A 10,433-nucleotide genomic window follows, 5' to 3' on the forward strand; every position below is an offset into this window, starting at 1 on the left:
GAACTCCCCCCTCAAATTAGAAATTGAACTTTTATATTATCTAAAAATACCCCTCCTGGGAATAGACTCTAGGGGACCCCAAAACACAAGGCAGAAAAGTCCTCCGCACTCTTATGTTCATTGCAGCACCATTCACAATAGCCAGAATATGTAAACAACCTGGAGAACAGATGAGTGGATAAAGAAACTATGGAACATCTACAAAGGAAACACATGGAGTTTTAATAAAACTTTACACTTTCTTCTGTTTTTCATATTTTATGTGAGTGGGGATTCTTCTATGTCTTCCTTGCTTTCTCATAGGTGTATATAATTTTTTTTGTTTTCTCCTTTTCTTTTTTGAGGCACCATGGTTTATAATACTGTTACTGCTATTTCCATGCAGTCCATCACCAGAACGCCCCTCTCCCTCCCTCCACTCCTGGGGGCTCCTCCCCTCTCACCCTCTCTTTCCACAGGTAACCTTAGTTCTTACATGCTTTTTTATTTTTATTTTTTGGGGTTTTGAGCCATACACGGTAATGCTCAGAGGTTACTCCTGGCTCTGCGCTCAGAAATTGCTCCTGGCTTGGGGGGACCATATAGAATGCTGGATCAGCCGTGTGCAAGGCAAATGCCCTACCGCTGTGCCATAGCTCCGGCCCCAGTTCTTGCATTTTAATGAGATTTAAATGTGCATTTCCCTAATGACTGTAATGTTGAATGTCTTTTTATTGCTATTATTTTGGTATGGCCAAAAATCATTTAGAGAAATTTTTATTTGTGTCTTTGCTCATTTTTCAAATTGAATTGTGAACTTTAAACATTGAACTGAATTTTATTGTCTTGGGGACTGTCCTTGGCTATTCCCAGGGCTAGTTACAGCTTGGAGCTCAGAGGTTACTTCTGGTGATTGGGAGCATGGGGGTAGATAGTGCCAGAGGTAGCCTAACCCCCAGGTCTCCAGTGTGTAGAGCCCTCTGAGCTGATTTCCTGGTCCCTTACAAAAGAACAGGAACTCTTATGGCCCCTGATTAAGGGGCCTGTCCCTTTTAGGTCCCTGGTCCCTGTTTGTTTTCTGTAATTTTTATTGTTTGACCTCAAAGCTTTTCTATTCTCTACATTTTGGTCCTGGGATAGACATAGCATGTGATCTATCTGTTCTCTTGTTTGTGAGTTGTTTAGCCTCATATGACAGGATCATTTGCAGACAGGAAGTTTGACAGTAGATAAAATCTGATTTATCAAGGTTTGCTCTGATTGGTGCCTTTGGAGTTTAGTTCCAATAATCTGTCTTTCCCTCCATCACTACCTACCGACCTTGGCTCCTGAAGCTATGTCTTGCCATCCAGTAAGTCTTTGAAAGGTGTGGAAGGACTCCTCCCACTTTGTTCTTCCATTTTAATCGTTGATTGAACTATTCTAGGTCCTTGCCTTCCCATATAGGATTTAAAATAAACTCAACTATCACTGAAAAAAAAAAACAACAACAAAAAAAACCCCAAACCCAAATTTCTGGAGTTTTGACAGGAATTGTGCTAAATCTGGAGAGAAATTTCAGGAATAATTGATATCTTTACTATGTTGGGTTTTCCAAACCACGAACACCATATGCCTCTCCGTTTATTTAGATCTTTTCTTTTTCAACAGTATTGTATAACTTACAGCATGCGAGCCCTATCCTTGACTGGTTAGAGCTCAATCCAAATATTTCTCTTTATTGAGTGGTTATAAGTGGTATTGTGTTTTTAATTTTGGTTTCTATGTGTTCGTTAGCAGCCTATAGAAATAGAATTTTTTTTTTTTGCTTTTCTTGCTATATTTTGTACTGTTGCTGAATCTACTCATCCTCTGGAGGTATTTTTTGAGATTTAAGATAAATTCTATATAGAAAATGACAGTCTGTCATAGGTTTTATTACATAGGTAATACTTTTCTTCATTCATTCATTCATTCTTTCTTTATTCTCTATTTCCTTCTCCCTCCCTCCCTCCCTCCCTCCCTCCCTCCCTCCCTCCCTCCCTCCCTCCCTCCCTCCCTCCCTCCCTCCCTCCCTCCCTCCCTCCCTTCCTTCCTTCCTTCCTTCCTTCCTTCCTTCCTTCCTTCCTTCCTTCCTTCCTTCCTTCCTTCCTTCCTTCCTTCCAACATTTCATCCTTAAGATGTAAAGCACTGTAGAATTTCTTTTCTTTTAAAAATTATGTTTTTATTGGGGCCTAAGAAATAGCATAGTGGTAAGGCATTTGCCTTGCATGGGGTTGACTCAGGACGGACATGGGTTCAATCCCTGGTCCCCCAAGCCAGGAGCAATTTCTGAGCACTTAGCCAGGAGTAACCCCTAAGTGTCACCTGGTGTGGCCCAAAAATTGTGTTTATTATTATTATTATTATTATTATTAGATTTTTGGACCATATGTCATGTTTCTCAGGGCTTACTCTTGACTCTGCACTCGGGGGTTACTCCTGGTGGTGATCCAAAGACCATATGGGGTGATGGGGATCAAACCCAAGTTGGTCGCATGCAAGACAACTTGCCCCGCCAAAGACTATTCTATCACTCCACCCCCAGAAATTTTTTGCTTTGCAAGGTCAAATCAGATCTCATTACAAGTCTACTCTATATACTATATACTATATATATCTATATATTCAGTCATTTGATGAACACTTACTTGAGGCACATTTTCTTTGAAGAGGTTGTGAGTTATGCTGCTCTCAGCATGGGGATTTGACTCTCTCTTAGAGCCACTGTTCTAAGATAGTTCAAACATATTCCCGGATGTATCTTTTTTTTTTGTCCTGTGTAATTCTCTTTCAGTTTTTGGATGGAAGTACATACTGTTTTCCTGAGCTGTGGGACTATTTAAGTAACAGAGCACCAGAATTCTACCCACCCTATCACTTGTTTTCTGCCTTGTTTTCCCCCCATGGTTGTCAGTAGCCTTTCTCCTAGTCAAAGATGAAATCCCATTGTGATTTTGATTCAAATTTCTTAATGTTGGGGATGCTAAGTAGCTTCTTAAATTCTTACCTTGGTCATTCATCTCTCTTCTCTGGAGACATATTCACCATGTCCTGTCCCCATTTCTGGATTGAGTTTAGTATTATGGTTGTTGCTAAGTTTTAGGAGCTCTTTTTGTTATTAATTTTCATTCTTCACTGTGCTGAACAGAAAGAACTTCCTGTATTCAGACGAGTGACTGTGGTGAGATGAATTGGCATCTGATTGAAGAAATTCCTTTTAAATGGCATTTTCCCTGAGAATTCCTTAAAAAAAAATTCATAAGGGACTGGAGCCATAACACAGTTTGCCTTCAATGTGCCTGACCCAAACAACCCCCGGGGGTTTGATCCCCAGATGGTCCCCTGAGCCTGCCAGAAATGATTTCTAAGCACAGAGCCAGAAGTAACCCCTGAGCACCACCGGATATGGCCCCAAAAACAAAAATAAAAAGTTCACAAATGAGTGTTTAAGTATTTCAAATGTTATTCTGCATTAACTTGCATGACCACATGGTTTTTTTCTTCATTAGCCTTTTTGGGGCAAACAATATCTACTGTTATTTACTTATATATTGGGGGGTCTTTTGAGGGCCACACTAGGCAGCATTAAGGGGTTATTCTTGGCTTTGTTCTCAGCAGAAATTATCCTTGGAGGTGCTTGAGGGGTATATACATGGTACCAGGGGTTCGAACCCACTTGCTGTGTGCAGGGCAAATGCCTTACCTCCTACCTAATCTTTTCCACCTTTAAATAATATATAACATAGGTGGTCTTTGGAATTCAAACAATAAATTAAACCAGATGAAAAATGAACTAAACTGAAGAGAAGCATCAATCCAGTTTCTCTACCAAGATGTCTAGGAGTTGGCATTGCACGGCTGACTAACATTGCAGCTCAGAATCATCTGGGGACTCAGGCTTCTTGCTGTTCATCTCTCTGGCTCTCCTCTCCTGCTCATCAGTTGCTTGCAGTCTCTCTAGGTCTTGTTGGGCTGGAGAGCTCTCCTTTTCTTACCAAAAAATCTTTCTCAAAAAGCCAATAAGCCTTTATGTGGTCAGAAGAGACCCATGGCTAATCCTCAACTAATCTTGCAAGAATTAAAAATTCTTAATTCAAATTAAAGAAAAAAGGAATAGAATTCCCATGAGTTTATTTTTTTTAACTTTCTTTCTCTCTTTTCTTTCTTCTTTCTTTCTTTCTTTCTTTCTTTCTTTCTTTCTTTCTTTCTTTCTTTCTTTCTTTCTTTCTTTCTTTCTTTCTTTCTTTCTTTCTTTCTTTCTTTCTTTCTTTCTTTCTTTCTTTCTTTCTTTCTTTCTTTCTTTCTTTCGTTTCTTTCTTTGTTTCTTTCTTTGTTTCTTTCTTTGTTTCTTTCTTTGTTTCTTTGTTTCTTTCTTTGTTTCTTTCTTTGTTTCTTTGTTTCTTTCTTTCTTTGTTTCTTTCTTTCTTTGTTTCTTTCTTTCTTTCTTTCTTTCTTTCTTTCTTTCTTTCTTTCTTTCCTTCTTTCCTTCTTTCTTTCCTTCTTTCCTTCTTTCCTTCCTTCCTTCCTTTCTTCCTTCCTTCCTTCCTTCCCTTCCTTCCTTCCTTCCTTCCTTCCTTCCTTCCTTCCTTCCTCCTTCCTTCCTTCCTTCCTTCCTCCCTCCCTCCCTCCCTCCCTCCTCCCTCCTTCCCTCCTTCCCTCCTTCCTTCCTTCCTTCCTTCCTTCCTTCCTTCCTTCCTTCCTTCCTTCCTTCCTTCCTTCCTTCCTTCCTTCCTTCCTTCCTTCCTTCCTTCCTTCCTTCCTTCCTTCCTTCCTTCCTTCCTTCCTTCCTTCCTTCCTTCCTTCCTTCCTTCCTTCTTTCTTTCTTTGTATTTGAGCGATTGGGCCACACCCGGTGTTGCTCAGGGGTTACTCCTGAGCACTCAGAAATCACTCCTGGCAGGCTGGGGGACCACGGGATGCCAAGAATCTAACCAGGTCCGCCCTGGGTTGGGTGCATTCAAGGAAAATGCCCTACCACTGTGCCATTTCTCCAGCCCCTCCCATGAGTAGTTTAATCTAATTTTCTCTCATTGGGGGTGCTGGTGGTATTCAGCCCTGCCTGGTGATACTTAGGGCTTACTCCTAGCTTTGTGCTCAGAAACTTACTTCTGGTGATGCTTGGGGGACTATATAAGATGCTGGGGATTGAACCCGGATTGGCTGCATTCAGGGCAAGAGGCCCAATTTACTGTACTAGCACTCTGGCTCTGCTAAACCATACCTTTTAAAAGGGGACAAAAGATAGGTGTCTTACCATTAAACTCTTTGCATGAGGTCACTGTCACCTCTCTGAATCTTTGTACTCAACCTCACCATGGATAGTACTGTCTACTGTTTTTCTTCATTTTGGTTACATCTGTTGGTGTTCAGGGCTTGCCCTTTGCCCTGTGCTCAGGCATCATTACCATTCCTGATGGTACTTGTGGGAGGACCATATAGAGTGCTGGGATTGAACTGAGGTCAGCTGCATGTAAGACAAAGGCTTTACCCACTATACTATCTCTTTGGCCCACTGAATGAATTTTTGCAATTCTATTTTTTTCTCTAGTTAGTTAAATCTATGTTTTGACAAGAATCAAGCAAATTTCCCCTCAAGGGAACTTTATTCTTGGCATTACAGTTCCCTCCTCAAACATCAACTATTCTCCTACTTTAACAAACCCCTCATTTGTCTTTGGAATAAAAGATAATGTTAAAAAAATGAATTACTAGTCCCTTTCTTTTTTTTCCTCTTCATCCAGTTCAAAATGCTGCCTTTTTTTTTTTTTTTTTTGGCACACCCATTGGCACTCAGGGGTTACTCCTTGCTCTGTCCTCAGAAATTACTCCTGACAGGCTCAGAGTACCATAGGGAATGCCAGGTATCAAACCTGTGTTCATCCCAGGTCAGCCACGTTCAAGGCAAACACCCTATCGCTGTGCTATCACTCTGGCCCCAATGCGGCATTTCTTTTTTTTTTTTTTTGGTTTTTGGGCCACACCTGGTGACGCTCAGGGGTTCCTCCTGGCTATGCGCTCAGAAGTCGCTCCCGGCTTGGGGGACCATATGGGACGCCGGGGGATCGAACCTCGGTCCGTCCTAGGCTAGCGCAGGCAAGGCAGGCACCTTACCTCTAGCGCCACTGAATGCGGCATTTCTTAATGGTCAGCATTCTATGAGATCTGCAGCTGGGCTCGACACATGCAAGCCTCAACACAATCTTTATACTTTTAGCCTTTTTTTTTCCTCAGAAAATTGGCTTAGTCTGACCTCCATAACCCTCTGCTTCCTGTCATCCACCCACTTTTCCTGGGCAGACAGAGATGCCTTGCCTTTCTTGTACTGTGAGACTTTGTGTGTCTGATGCTTCCCACATTTCTCACAAAAAGTCCAGCGGTTTTTCAGTACAATCACTATGCTTGCGAGAGCAGAATCTACAAGGGAAAAGCTCTAGTTAAATCTTGAAAAGGTTGTTTCCAGATTTCAACTATTGTAAATAGTATTGTGATGAATAGAGGTGTGCAGAAGGCATTTTTGTATTGGGTTTTTGTGTTCCAAGGCTTTATCCCTAGGAGTAGTATAGCTGGATCTTATGGAAGTTTTTGGAGGAATCTTCATATTGTTTTCCATAAAGGCTGGACTAGATGGCATTCCCACCAGCAGTGAATAAGTGTTCCTTTCTCTCCACATACCCACCAGCACTGATTAATCTTGTGCATTGTGATGTGTGCCAGTCTCTGTGGCGTGAGATGGTACCTCATTGTTGTTTTGATTTGCATCTTCCTGGTGATTAGTAATGTGGAGTAACCCAGATGTTCAACAACATATGAGTGACTAAAGAAACTATGGTACATTTACACATTGGAAAACCATGCAGTTGTCAGAAAAAATAAAGTCATGAAATTTTCTTTCTTTCTTTTTTTTTTTTTGGTTTTTGGGCCACACCCAGCGATGCTCAAGGGTTACTCCTGGCTGTCTGCTCAGAAATAGCTCCTGGCAGGCACGGGGGACCATATGGGACACCGGGATTTGAACCAACCACCTTTGGTCCTGGATCGGCTGCTTGCAAGACAAACACCTCTGTGCTATCTCTCCGGGCCCACGAAATTTTCTTATACATGGATGAACATGGAAACTATTATGCTGATTGAAATAAGTCAAAGGGAAAGAGATAGACATAGAATAGTCTCACTTATCTATGGACTTTAAGAAAAATAAAAGACATTATTGTAATAATGCCCAGAGACAATAGAGATGAGGGCCAAAAGGACTGGCTCGTGTGAAGCTCACCACAAAGAGTGGTGAAAAGAAAAATAACAACACTGACAACCAGCATGACAATGTTAATAACTGAGAACTATTAATTATTAGAATGCTTGTCTCGAATACAAACAGGGGGTAGGGGAGGAGGAAGATAGGGGCACATTGGCGGCAGGAAGGCTGCACTTTTTTTTTTATAACTGAAACCCAACTACAAACATGTTTGTAATCATGGTGCCTAAGTAAAGATATTAATTAAAAAAATAAAATTGGAGAGAAAAAAATTCTTGAAAAGGAGTTTACGGGGTAAATACTTCTATTAACAGTCCCACATTACAGATGAAAGAATTGAGGCATAGAAAGATGGAGGCTGCTTCCAAGGCCTGACCTACAGCCAGCATGGTTAGTGGCTACACATTACAGCTGCCATAGTGAAATGAGGTTTTGCTGTCTTTTTTTGGAGGGAGGAAGGTGAGTTCCCAAGCAGGACTCAGTACTCAGTGTGGTTTTTTTTTTAGCCAGGCAGGCTGGTGGATTACTGCAAGGGTTCTGGATTCTGTGAACTCAGACCTTGTGGTGCTAGGAGTGCTTGGGCCTCCTTGGTGTTGTTGAGAATCTCTAGGACCATGTGGTGCCAGGAATCAAACCCAGACGGGGTACATGCTACGGATGTTCCCCAACCCTTATACTGTCTCCTGGCCTCTGTCTTTTTTGTTTTGCTTTGTTTTTAGACCACACCTGACGGTACTCAGGGGTTACTCCTGGCTCTGTGCTCAGAAGTCACTCTTGGCTAGCTCGAGGGGCCATATGGGATGCCAGGGATTGCACTTGGATCTATCTTGGGTTTGCTGCATGCAAGGCAAATGCCCTACCACTGTGCTATCTCTCTGGCCCCAGCCTCTGTCTTTTATTCTGTTGTTTTTCTTTTTCCGGCCACTCCCGTTTGATGCTCAGGGGTTACTCCTGGCTAAGCGCTCAGAAATTACCCCTGGCTTGGGGAGACCATATGGGATGCCGGGGGATCGAACCGCGGTCTTTCCTTGGCTAGCGCTTGCAAGGCAGACACCTTACCTCTAGCGCCACCTCACCGGCCCCTGTCTTTTATTCTGAGTAGAATCAGTAAGACAATTTACCAGCCATCAGCTAAATTCCTCTTAGAGTCTACTTCTAATTTTGCTGCTTTCCTTCCAGTTGGGTGCATTTATTCCAGTTTTGCTATACTCAAAAAAATGCGTATTCTAGTATTCAGATGACAAAGAAGGGCTAAGAGATGAAGAGCGTGATTCAGCCATATTATTCTGCTCTTTTATTTTTCCTCGCAAGCAAGCGCCTCCTTATTAAAAACAACAGTTTAACTAGGAGGCTAGGCCTTAATTGTAACCTTGGCTTTACAGTTCTTAAGAAAAGATATGATTAGGACAAAATTAAAATATGGCAGTGAGTATAAGTTGTCTCGCTCAAGTACTGTTTTCAATTATTCCTCGCGCAAGCCTTGGCTTTCTTTCATCTTTTATATTTTAAGTGTTTCCAGGCATTGTAATACTATCTTGCCTGGGCCAGGCTTTCAGGAAACCCCAAAACGGTTGCTTTGCAGCTTCAGCAGAGACACAGCCATAATGAGGAATTCCCTGGGCCTTTCTATGCTGCCTGTGTTGCGAATTATTCATGCCTAACTTCCCTGTTCTTTTGTCTGCTCGTTATCCATGCCCGTCCGCCTCCCCTCTCCTCAGTATGTGTTCATTCAGCAATGACTTATTAAGTAACTGTCTTGTCATAACCCTACTATGTTTTGCACGATACACAGTGGCACGCAGAGGCCTTAGAGATGTTCGGAGATCATTTTTCATTTTAGACTGCTTTGCTCTCATTCATTTTTGATGTTTGCAGATCACCACAGAAAAATCTATAGAAAAGATCTGGTTACTGAGCTGTCGCTCCTTGGTACCTCTGGGAAGATTCTGATGGTCTCTGTAGCTCCCTCCACATCTCAGAATAGTGGCGCCGGGGTGCTTGTTCACTCCTGCAGTTCCCCATCCAGGAGACTCTAGCCTTTGGTGTTCTTGCTTTGGGAGAGCTTTTGACATCTCTTAATATTATGATCCTTTGGTTTCTTCCTGACCATGAGACAGATGTAATTGAAAAGGCAAAACTGAGCCTGGAGCAATAGCACAGCGGGTAGGGCATTTGCCTTGCTCAGAGCCAACTGGGGATCAACCTGAGTTTGATCTCCAGCACCCATATGATCCCCTGAGCCTGCTAGGAGTGATTTCTGAGTACAGAGCCAGGAGTAACCCCTGAGAGCCTCTGGGTGTGGCCCCCTCAAAAAAAAAAAAAAAAAACCCAAAAAAGAAAAGGCAAAACTGATTCCTGCTAGTTTTCTTGTCTTGGCTCTAGATCAAATGCTTGGGTCCTGCTAGAGTTAGGCCTCTGGTTCCAAAGCCAGGACACCGGAGAGACATGGGTCTGGAAGCAAATATTGATGTAGGAAATAATCCACACACACTAAAGAGGGTGAAATAGGTTCAGGAGTTCCAACACGTAAATTGTCAGCTCCCAAAGAAGCAGGAAACTCAATGGTAAGTCTGGAAATGCAAGAGACCATTTTCCTGTGACACAGGATGTTTATTAGGAAGGAACAAACCACACACAAAGATGGGATTGGGTGGTCTAAACACCAATTCAAGGTGCTATATTCAAAGATGTTTCCAACTAATGAGTAACAAGGCCTATACTGAGTGGGTTGGGATCTGATTAATCCCACATGGTCCTTCCATGACAAGTTCACATATCAAGCTAGTGGCTTTCCCTTCTTCTCAAAAGTGTCCATATAGAATCAGTCACCTGCTCTGTATTGGGGGGGCACACTCAGCTGTGCTCAGGGGTTACTCCTCGCTCTGCACTTAAAAATTGCTTCTGGCAGGCCCAGGGACCATATGAGATGCCAGAGATCGAACCCAGGTTTGTCTTGGGTTGGCCTCGTGCAAGACAAATGCCCTACTACTATGCTATCTCTCCAGCCTCTGCTCTGTATTTTCATGTCATCTTCTCTGACATTGCCTTCCACTTGCTCATCTAGTCAACCCATCAGCTACGTTCATTCAACAACAATTTAACAAGAGCTTGTTTGTATGAGTTATTTCCATTGATAGCAGCATAACGTTCAGCCAATGTTTTGTGTGGCTTGTCTAGTTT

The sequence above is a fragment of the Suncus etruscus genome, chromosome 4, assembly GCF_024139225.1.
Source record: "Suncus etruscus isolate mSunEtr1 chromosome 4, mSunEtr1.pri.cur, whole genome shotgun sequence".
NCBI lineage: Eukaryota > Metazoa > Chordata > Mammalia > Eulipotyphla > Soricidae > Suncus > Suncus etruscus.